At 33.5% G+C, this 11,933-nt stretch overlaps 1 protein-coding gene across 7 annotated transcripts in view; it reads left to right on the top strand.

The window, feature by feature from the left end:
• Positions 1 to 3,388: 3,388 nt before the first annotated feature.
• Positions 3,389 to 11,933, top strand: part of MEF2C (myocyte enhancer factor 2C) — a 207,027-nt gene continuing 198,482 nt past the window's right edge. For 3 of the 7 annotated variants that reach the window (XM_056824625.1, XM_056824624.1, XM_007487338.1), the window contains exon 1: positions 3,391 to 3,597. The gene's annotated coding sequence lies outside the window, so the exon portion shown is untranslated. Of the gene's footprint in view, positions 3,598 to 11,609; positions 11,733 to 11,933 lie in introns of all 7 variants that reach the window. The other 4 variants (XM_056824626.1, XM_056824623.1, XM_007487342.2 and 1 more) reach the window with 2 other exon arrangements.

Here is an 11,933-nt window from a genome sequence, read left to right as displayed (position 1 = left end):
CCCTCCAGAAATCACTTTGTGTTTACTTTGGGCTTGTTTTCTCTGTGTTTATATTTGTATATGTTACTTTCCCACAGTAGAATATAACCCCTACTTCTAGGCAGAGATTATTTCTTTTTTTTTTTTATTTCATATCCACAGCCTAGCACAGGTCTGGAAAATAGTAGGTACTTAATAAGTGTTTGCTGCTTGATTGAGATTAGAAAGGAAATATCAGATCAGTTTATATTCCACTTATCCCTGAGAATGACAAATCAATATACCTATGGGAGAGAATTTACATGCATACACATCCTATTTTGTTTCTATGAATTTCTACCCATCCTATATAGTCTAAAATCAAGCACATGTTGAATATCTTTTGTGGAAATTTATATTTCAATGTAAATAGGTCAAATTAGGCCAAAGGCATTTCAGAGTAGACTTCCTTTTCCTTTTGGCTACAAGCAGGATGTATTTCAAAGGATGTCTCCATTTCCTGAAGGCAGTGAATGCTAACATTAGAAAGTCTTTCCCTTCATCTGGTGTTTTCTTTCTTTTTTAAGATCTATATAACCCCACCCTGTTTCCCAGTTCCCTCAACAATAGCCCAGGGTTCATTTTGAAGCAAGGAATTCAGACCAAGCCTAGGAGGGAATACTTGAAGGCAGGAACAAAGCTTCTTTCTCTAAAATCTGAGATAATGTGCTTCTGAAGTTTTTAACTAATGTAAAGAATATATTGTATAAAACAATATCCAATCTAGAATAGAACTCCAAAGAGATTTGATGGAGCCTCAGACTATTCCTAATTAATATTTCTTAGTCTAACAGAAAAAAAAAATCACCTCCTAATGGAGCAAAGTTCTTTTGTAAAGTTTAAAAATATCTTTCTAAGTTGAAAATATACATATATAGAGATGAAGATATATACATACACATCCATCCTTACATATATATTCAGAGAATAAACATATAGCATTTTATATAGCTAAATCTGAGATAAAGTAAAATGTTATTAGAATTAATGAGTTTAATTACACAGAGTTTGCAAATGTCAATCTGATTTACTTCAAGAAAATAAGGGTCAGAATGCTTTTACCATCAGCAACCCATAGAAACTATCCTGGTAAGGACAGGTAAAAAAATACCATAGTAGCTAAAGCAAATGAAACCGTTCATAGCAAATAGCATCTCCCCACCAGGAAATCAAACCAGGAGTATTTAAATAAAACTCCAAGTACTTGATGAAAATAAGGAATACTTTCTGATTCAGTTCTAATCATTTCTTTATGTAGCAGAACATTTCATTCATGAAACTGATCCAGATGGACAAGAGTGATTTATACTTACATAATTAGGTCAATATTTAGAGTCACTGAATAAAAAAGTATACATAATAGGAACTAATCATTCCTGAGGAAAATTAAATTGTACTTAAATTATTTTTGATCTTGAAAGAGCAAGCCAATGTTAAAAATAATTGAAATCTGATTGAGAAAATAATGAAGTAAGGTATTCTGGATATGAGTTTTCTGCAGGAGATCTTGATGCATTTTGTCAATATCTAATATATATAGAAAGAAAAGTATGGTCCATATTTAAATGATTTTGGTTAATGTTCACAGTGCCCTGAAATATCATTTAGAAGTTAGTTTCATAAATATACTGTCTTTGTACAAGCATATACAAGGAAAGAAAAATGTTTTAAATTATGTCAGAAGAACCCCAAATTCCTACTTCATGTTTGCATCTCAGTGATTAATCTTCAATGTCTAATGTTTATACTGCTATTATTTACTTATCTATTCGATCACTTTCCTAACCACACTTAAAGTAAAATAAGTAGCTACAAGTGTTTAGCAATAAAACAGACTGTTCTAACTAGTGATTTTTCTACATTTTAGACAGAAAAACAATTTATTTTTACATTAATTAGAGCATTGCTTCTAGAACAAGAACTTTGAGGCATTGTTTCTCAGACACTAATGGGCCTTGGAAAAGTTCAGAACACTTATTCATTAGCACTTTGAAAAAGCTATTTTGTACCTAAGAATGAGAATTGATGGAGAGATTGGGACCGAACACATAATTTTATGAAATATAAGGAAAACATAAGAGTTTTGTTATGACGCACATAACAATCAGGAACCTGTTTCTTTTTAGCAAGCTCCTAAAAAGTACCTCCTGTATAATTATTAAATAAAAACACTCACTTATTCAGTACTCAGCTAGCTTTTAAACCCTGGATAAGAGAAGTACACAGTGAGAGAGGTACTTACATGGTTTCCTTGGATACTGGATGATGCCAATCAGGTCTATGTTTTTATCTGAAAGTGGTGCCCCTGCAGAGAAATAAGGCTTGGTGAGTGGCTGTTTATACATAGTAGGTAAATAGGAACTTTGTTTATTTTACAAAGCATTTTTATTTTGACCTAGATTTTTTTTCTCATCACACCCCACCCTTTCAAACAGCAGCCATGTGGTACAACAGGTAACCTGCCAACTCTCTTTCACATCACTTGAGAACACACACTTAGTGAAGCTGGAGCTCAGGAAAGATGCTTTTGCTAAGTCCTTTGCCCTTAATGTTGCTTTATATATCATGACTACTCTATTTATGTCAGACATATCAATGAAAAGTGCCTACCTCAACTTCATTCTTTGAAAGGAAAATTTTCCACACCATCAATAAAGGAATTAATCTAAAGAATCCACATAAGTGATGAATATCATTACCTTAATCCAACAGGATAAGAAAGCTAACTTTAGCCAGCTTCGAAATATCAAGGGCTTCCACATACATTAGCTACCATTTTTAATGCAGTTGGATCCTAGATTCTCAACAACATCAGTGCTATGAACATATAAATTTGACATCCAGTCTTTCAACACTACATGCATTCTAATTTTGGTAGCATGATTAATAGCTCCTATTTGAGAAGTTTTAACCTTCTAATATTTCTCTAAATCAAAAAGAACAAATGGCTTAGAGTAAAGAAAGGCAACCAACTTTAAGACAACACAATTTAATAACTTGAAATGAAATAAGTGTGTGTTATTCCCATTAAAAAAGTTTCCAGCCAGAATTAATAGAACAAAAACTTGTCTTGTTCTGAGATTATTCTTGGAAATATAATTTAAAAGTCTACGTGAAAGAAGGAAACTTGTTTTGCCATATGAAAGTAATTTCTATTTTTTTTAGGAGTGATTTTGGATAGGACTACTGATTTGATATTTTCCATTTGATCTTGCGACATAGTTTTGGGGGGACAGTAATTCTGTGTTCTTTTGCCAGCGCTGACAAAGGTCTAGTTGTCAGTGATACCATTTACAGCTAAATTTACTCTAGAGTGGCAAGAACAGGTGCATAGAGTCCTGCCAGACACTTGTGCACAGGGATCACGCATCTTACGACTCAACAACCAAAGGGGGAAAAGCCTCTGTCTTCATAGAAAAGGAGATCGGAGCAAACACAACCCAAACTGGGGGGTTTCTCTTCAAAGCCAGCTGGTCTGGCTTTATTCTGCAGGAATTTTTTTACCTGTCAGAGTTTCAACAACAAAACCCTCAGCAGGTGCTGACGGGTACGACTTCCTGGAGAAGCATAAAGGCACTGGTGAGTTTTTATGAACAAAATTTATTTTTAAGGTCTTTAAAAGTTGATTTTTATATGTAGAAAGAGACATTCCCTGCGTATCCATCTTCATGGAGGTGGTGAAACTACAGGAGATGAGTACTACTCCACTCCATAATCAGCTTACATCCTGTTTCAAGTAGAGCTATCCTATCATTCTACTTATCTATAAACTTTTTTAAGTTTTATTTTGAAAAGCAAATAGTTAATTCCTGAATATGTAGTTTTCCATTCTCCAATATTAGAAGACTGAAGTGTTAACCCAAATAGTTGTATTAGGTAGTTTAAACAAATAAACAGATTTTCATTCTATCTTTTTGTCTAATTCCAAGCAATTTTAATTGAAAGTAACATTTCAATTAATGTGAACTTAAATATACATATATATAAATATTTCAAACTATTCTGTGTTTTAGGACTCTGTGTGTGATAAAAAAAACATTTTCTGAGAGTGGAGATATATAACTTTTTAAGCATTTTGGAAACACCTTATAAGACTATAAACTATTAAAATATAAAAATATAAACTATTAAAGGGAAATATGTTCTTGACTGATTATTTAAAATGCCTGAGGCATAAGAAAAGAAAATTTATTTTGAGTAAAAGCATCATCAGATATCTTTTTACATTTCTTTTCAAAGTCATTTTTTGTAGTTTTTATTGTTTTCTTGAATTCAAAAGTTTAGAAAAATACTTTCAGAAGAATATTGTAATTAGTGGAAAACAACATGAAAAATTAAACCACATTAGGGTATAATTTTTAAAGTAATTCTTTATATACTTCTATTTACGAATTCATTCTTTCAGGTATGCTTCATAGCATTTCTTACAAATTGTTGTATATTAAAGTAAATTAAAAACATTTATTTAAACAAGAAAATGAAAGGCTTGAAGCAGAGATTTTACATAGTAAACATATGAAATCATTTCAATGACCAAATCTCATGTTTACCAGAAATATATCCCAATGAATGTAGAAGCTATAGCAGAATATATTGACCAATAATGCAATAAATTACTGTACAATCAATTCTTTGAGTTGTTAGGACTGAGTTCAATACCTTAAAAAAGAAGCTAACTATCAATACAAGTGACTCTTCTGAATTTGCTTTTTTGATTTGATATTACTAGACATCATTTTACATTACTATAGTTAATCTGAATGGCATGAAGTATAAATTAATTAGCTTAAACTTGCTTTGGGGGGGCATAATAGCAAAAAAATAACTATAATTACAGGAACATGCCATTTCTTGGCAAACTATTCCCCAAAGCTCATACTCTTCTAGTCTGGCTTGATAATTGTTTAAAGTAATGTTAATAGCTTTGTATTGGGGGTTTTCTTTTAATCATAAATTATTGAATAACCTTAGGAGACAATGCTTTATGTTAAATGGAAAAAAATTATCTGACATTTTTATGTTTAAGACATATTATCTGCATTTATATACATTTTAGTGATAAATGATTATATATTTAAATAACTCTAAGCCTGAATATTGTTTATTTAGAGAATAGTAAAAGCCATTTATGTATTTTGGATAATATCTACAAATTTGCTAAAGAAAGTAATACAATGTGCTATTATCTCCAAAACATTTAATTATGTTCTTGCTAGAGTCTGGGTTACAATAATTAAAAGCAATGTCTTACATGAATTTATTATATTGTAAAAAGGCAAACCTGTAATTCAGTTCACTTGAAAATCATTTTTAAATTTCCTTTAAATATTATACTAATAAATGTTAGGGTCATTTAACTTTCAAAATGAAGATTGTGACATAAAAAATTATAGATCAAATCATTTTCAGAAAAAAAAATTAACTTTACTGCAATTACCTCTTAATTTTGTTAGCATTTCTGTTCATTTTGATGATCAAATTTCTGTATCAATAATAATACAAAAAATCTGAATAATTAGCACTTTAAAATATGTAAACATTATAAAAATCTTCCACCTCTTCATATGCTTTTTAATCTACTGATTCCAATATTTTCCTTTTTAATTATGAAAAACCTCTAGATTCCTTATCATGAATAACTTTAAAATCCATTTTACCTGCAAATTTGACAGAAACCATAATAAAAGTGACCAATAATGCCCTCTAGAAATAATTGTAGAGTTTAAGAATATTAACACTGGAATTTATTTGTAGTGGATACTACTTTTTGATAAAGGTTACAGATACTGGAGAAAAATTAAACTTATTCATAAATTATTTTAAAACTATATAACTCAGAAAGCCTTTTGAAAACTTTTTTTAATTCTAAAAAGTATAGTTTCTAAGCTTTCAGCTCCATAAGGCAATACCCCATGTTATCAAGGAACTAACATACACATATATACATTCGGGAAACTGCCCCAGAAAGTGGGATGTATCATGTAAAATTGCTTAGTCCTAGAAAGATGAATCTACCCCCCAAAAAATGGTTAATTGGTATGTTTTGAGGAGGACAAAATAGTTAGGATTTTTTATGTGCAATTTACATGCATATTAACATATGTGATCCCATTGACAGTCCATCTGATTGACAGTTATCAGCTGTCACTGGATAATATGTAAATGAGTGGTTAAAAATTACATGTTACTCAGCAGTCCTTACCAAACCTTTAATCCAGTGGGATTTTGATTAGATTATATTCAGAAAGGGGTAAAGTTTCTATTTCCCATCTTTCCCATTCTTTCTCCCTCTTTTTTCCTTATCTAATTTATTTCCATCTTCCTATTTCACATATTTAGCTCACATATTAAATATTGCTTTGTAATTTCTGAGGCATTTTCCTTTTATTTTCTAATTCTGTCTTCACAATTAACCCTATGAGGCAAATATCATCATTCAGTTTTCCATGGACTATCCTCAAATTCCATAGATTTAGAGATTCAAGGGTCCTTAGTGGTCATGAGGAGACCAAAGCTCAAATACTTTAAGTTATTTGCCCAGGATCACATAACTAGAAATTGGCAGATCTTGGACTTGTAGTTTAAAGTAGTTTAACTCTGAATTAAACATACTTTCTCTTTTATTGCAACCATTTTTTATTGCAACACAGAGACTTTGACAATATTTTCCATATCCTAGTTCAAGTAATTTTCATCTATAGTATATTGAATGTAAGACTTAAGTAAAGCCCAACTCAAGGAAAGCCAATTAAAGATTAAAATCCTTGATCAAATTTATTGATAGGGAATTTTAGCTACCCCCCCCTGCTTCCCCATCTATCATAAAGTGAAAACAATGAGCAAAAGCAATGAGTTTTTTCTCTTCTTTATTTAGCCTGCCGTAAATATTTAAATTAAAATGAAAGGCAATTAATTTTCATGGTAGTTCAGTAGATTCTCCTGTGCTTCTTGTGGCCTACAGAGAGAGCAAACCAAGAAATAGTATTGCTACCATTGGGCCATATCAACATGCCCCTTGTCAGCTTTAGCAAGCCCCCTTCCTCCAGCTGTAAATACGTTAACACATTAATAATCTAAGTGACAGATCATCCCACAGAACAACATTTAACTAGTAAAACCAGTGGAGAACACAAAACAACTTTTAGTCCATTACTGACCCAATAGCCATACTTTCCCAGCTTCTGATATAATGGACAGAGTACTAGCCTTGAAGGCAGCATTGTACTTTACTAGCTGTATGATTGTGTTCAAATGTCAGCCTTCTGAATCTCATTTTTTTTTTTCATGTGTGAGATAAAGATATTTAAAGTTTCACTATCTAACTTACAGGATTAAATGTGAACCACTCTTCAATGATTCTATAAACTTGTCTGCAGGATATATTCACAAGTCTCCTTTTAATAGAGGGTACTCACTATACTGGGAGATAAAGGGGGCAGTTCTTACTAAAACAAAATCCAAATTCCAAAGCAAACACAAGGAGATGTCGCTGACAAAAGTACAGCTAGAAGGTAACAATTAATAATATCTTCTAAGACATGGACGAAGTTATAGCTAAGGAGTATGAAACATGAGGGCAAAACATTTCACAATTAACAGAAATAGATTTTTAACTTTAGAAGTAGCTTTGGAGAGAGGGATAAGGCTGTAATGGATAGAGAGGTCAGCCTTAGAGTCTGGCAGGATTGAGTTCACTTCTTGATTCTGACTCAGAGTAGTAGAGTGACTGTGTGCAAGTCAGTTAACTTCTCACTCCTCTACATGATTATATAAACTTAAAAGTCTATAGCTATACGCTTAAGAAAAAAAGGTAGGATGGCATAAAGAATGCTGAACTTAGAGTTTGGAAAGTCTGGATTCAAATCTAACTTTGACATTCTACATATGACTATGGAAAAGTTGCTTAGCCTCCCTGAGGTACAGTTTCTTCATCTGGAAAATGGTATCTTCCAGGTCTGTGTCTGCTTATGTTAAGTATAAGAAAAGTTAAGTCAGTAGACCTTAGCACCATGACTGGCACATAGTAGGTGCTTAATAAATATGTAAGGGTCATATAGATAGAAAGTGTCTGAGGTCAGATTTGAACCCAGATCCTCCCAACACCAGGTCTGGTGCTCTATCCACTGTGCTACCTAACTGCCCCAGATTGTTTGAGATACCACACATTGATGAAATCATCTCTACTTTCACTATCAATTGTTATGAAAACTCCAGAGAGAGGATTTAATTGTAATAATCACTTAAATCCAGTCCCTAAGGAGGAAGGCTTAGTTGTGGCAAATTATTAAAGGTGACAGAATATAGAGATTTGACCTGACCCCAAAAAATTACTATCATACATAATTTTAGAAAATTGAGACTTGAGAATAGGGGGCTGGGGAGGGGGAAGATTTTAGGACTACTAGCATTTTAGCCTTTAAAAAGTTGGGGGATTACTTTTAGAATATTTAAAAAATACATATTTACCATTTTCATAAGCCAACTCGAAGATGTTTGCCCAGAGAACAAAATTGCCATTTACTGAATAGCATTTAAATCCAGAATGAAGAATACTTGAGAAAGTTTTTCCTTCCTTGGTTCTAAGCTCTAACAAAGTGCTGGCATTACATAAAGGACTTCAAGTCCATTTTGGCTATTGGGTGCCACGTGAAATAAGCTGGGTGCCCAAGAATATATCCCTGTGGTAGCTCTGAGGTAGACTGAGGTGGAGAGGCCAATTGTCTATTGACTGCTTTGAGGATGATGGTAATTACTAGATGCCTAATAGGATTACGAATCAATGAAAGGCTTGTTACCCAAGAAACAGCAGTACTTTAGTAAACAACTGTAGTAAAAGGATGACTTGGATATCAAGATGTTCAAGGTTGAGGCAACAAGCATGCATTTATTGTGTACCTCTTACATATTAAATACCATTATAGGAACTGAAGAAAAAGCAAGTAAAGGTTAAGAAATGGCATCATATATCCGAGAGGACTTCAAATATGATTGAATTGGGAAGGCAAGCCAGGGAAGACAATTCGGTGGAGAGAAATGAGCCCTAACCTGGCACTCAGAAGATAACTTCCAGCTCTGGCACTCATAAACTATGCAATGTTGAAGAAGTCATTTGGCATTAGTGAGGTTTAAATGTCTTCATCTATAGAAGGGAAACAATGATATTTTCACCACTGCCCTCCTAGACTGCAAATATAGTATAAAAATGAATACATAAACATTGTAAGATAGGAAACATTGTAGAAATGTAAGCTATCATTAATTAAGAACTTAAAACCTGACTTTATGAAGTCTAGCCATAAAGAGATTAACAAATATTTCAGAACTAATCATTGAATTCAATAAGCATTTATTAAGCAGCTAGTATTTGCAAGGCACCATTCTAGGTGAAGGAAATAGCAAGATGAAAATCTGAATCATAGAAATTTCTGCTGACCCTCAAATACTAGAAAGCTTTTTGTTTCAGTGTTGTCTTTTCTCAAAATATTTTGAAGAGGCAGCTAAACATAGCACATTGGGTAGAGGGCCAAGCCTGGAGACAGGAGGGCCTGGGTTCTAATCTGACCTGAAAGATTTTCAAGCCATGTGGCCTGGGCAAGTCACTTAACTCCAGTTGCCTAGCCCTGAGTACTCTTCAGACTTACAATCTCTACTTAGTATGAATTCCAAGACAGAAGATAAAGAGTTCAAAAAACCATATTGAAGATCCTCTTTTCAACTGTTTTCAAATTACGTGAGAAAACATTTCGTTATTTTATAGACATGTCTTTTAATTTAAAAATTATTTTTTGTTTGATCAAACCAATAAAAATAAAGCACTTTATTGAGTGCTTACTATGTGATAGGCACTGGGATAAGCTCTGGGGATGCAAAAAGTGACAAAAGACAGCTCCTGCCTTCAAGAAGCTTACAATTTAATGGGGAAAACAGCATATAGACAAATATATACAAAGTATGTACAGGATAAATAGAAAATAACAGAGGGAAAGGACTGGAATTAAAAAGGGTTGGAAAAGTCTTGCTGTAAAAGATGGAATTTAATTGGTACTTAAAGGAAGCCAGGTAAGCCAGTAGGCAGAGTTGAAAAGGGGAGAGCATTCCAAGCATGAGGGACAGCCAAAGAAAATTTCTGGAGTAGTGTCATGGTGTTGTCTTGTTTATGGAAGAGTGGAGGAATAAAATGTGAAAGGACTAGAAAGTCGGAGGGGCTTAGGTTATGGAGAGCTTAAAATACTGAACAAAGCATTTTTTTATTTGCTCTTGGAAGCAAGAGGGAGTCATTGGAATTTATTGAATGAGTGTGGGGGTTGAGGATGACATAGTTGGACTTGAAATTTAGGAAAATCATTTTAGTGGCTGAATAGGGAACTGGTTGGAGTGGAGAGGGAGTTGAGGTAGGGCAAACCCACCAGTGGGCTATTGTAATAATACAGGTGTGAGTTAATGAAGGCTTCCACTATAATGCTGGCAAGGGGGTGGGGGGGAGAGTTTGTCTGAGAGATTTTGAAAAGATGAAATGGATAGGCTTTGGCAATAAGTCAGTTATGGACAGTAAAAGATAGTAAGGAGTCAAAGACAATTCCTCCATTTTGTCCTCTATAATAATAGAGACAGTAGGCTGGGTAGATATGAAAAACGGGAAGAGGAATCAGGAGAAAAGATAATGAGTTCCATTTTGACTCCTTCCAAAAACCAAATCTACTCTCAAATAAGGAAAATTTACCACCAGTGAGAATTTTTCCAAACAAAATTTGAAATCAATTCTGAAGAGGAGCCCCAGAAACTTTGGGGACAGTAGGTAGCAAATTATTAAACTCACTGAAAGTTGTTTGATATTGGAATATAAGAAGCCCTTCCAAATATCTTTACAAGTCATTTGGAGGCATCATGATATATTAGACAAACACTGGATTTTAGAATAAGACTAAGGTCAAGTCCTATTGGTAGACTTACTGGGTAGATAATCTAGGACGAGTTATTTAATTTTTCTTTACCTCAGCTTCCAATTTTTTAAAATAGAGTCTTTCATATTTATATAACATTAGGGTATTCCCCTCTCAAACACTGAGCCCTAAAAAGGTTACCCTAATTTCAAGTAGGTCCATAATCCCTCAAAATTATAGCTCACAAACTCTCATAATATGTTTACTTTTAATAGACAGCAAGAGGACACAATTAGTTCAAAACAAATTAATAATAGGACAGTAATAAAAATAGCAATTGAATATTATTTCCACATACTGAGGTTTCTGGCACATAGCCACCAATGTCTTCTGATGATGTCACTGAGTTACTTCCTGTTACTCTTTGCTAGTCATGTCAGTCCTCTGGTCTAGTATTTGCCGCTTGTCTTGAGGCTGTGGTGGGATGCATCATCTCTCTACCCGTGAGACCAACAGCAAGTCAGTTTATCTCCCTGGTGCCCTGCTTACTCATCTATAAAATTAAATGGTTGAACTAAACTTTCTAAAGATTCCTTCTAGATTAAGATATTTTATTCCATCATCCTAATATTTCTATCAGGCATGTCTATTAATCAATTTGGGGCAGCTGTGCTGAGTTCACATGGTCACTGACCTTCTCTGTCTTACTAGCTATTGGATATCATATCTTTAGGACTGTCTACTGGACATCTTAGCTCCCAACTGTTAAGGCACAGTGACCAAAAAGTGATGGATCTCAAGTCATATATAAAGGCTAAGAGCCACCACATCCAGGTAAGGAAAGTGTCAGCAAAGTGCCACTATGATAAGATCACATCATTTTCTTTTAAATTCTTTTATCTAGAGACACTGGAATTGATGTCTTTTATCCCAGTTGAAAACTTAACAGGGTTGGAAATATTCTATTATCCTGAAATACAAAACAAGATTCCCCTCTGCCCCGCCCCCCAAATGGGAAAATGTAGCTTGGCATGT

The sequence above is a fragment of the Monodelphis domestica genome, chromosome 3, assembly GCF_027887165.1.
Source record: "Monodelphis domestica isolate mMonDom1 chromosome 3, mMonDom1.pri, whole genome shotgun sequence".
Taxonomy (NCBI): Eukaryota; Metazoa; Chordata; class Mammalia; order Didelphimorphia; family Didelphidae; genus Monodelphis; species Monodelphis domestica.
The sequence above is the reverse complement of the archived record's forward strand: the minus strand, read 5'-3'. Positions and strand labels throughout refer to the sequence as shown.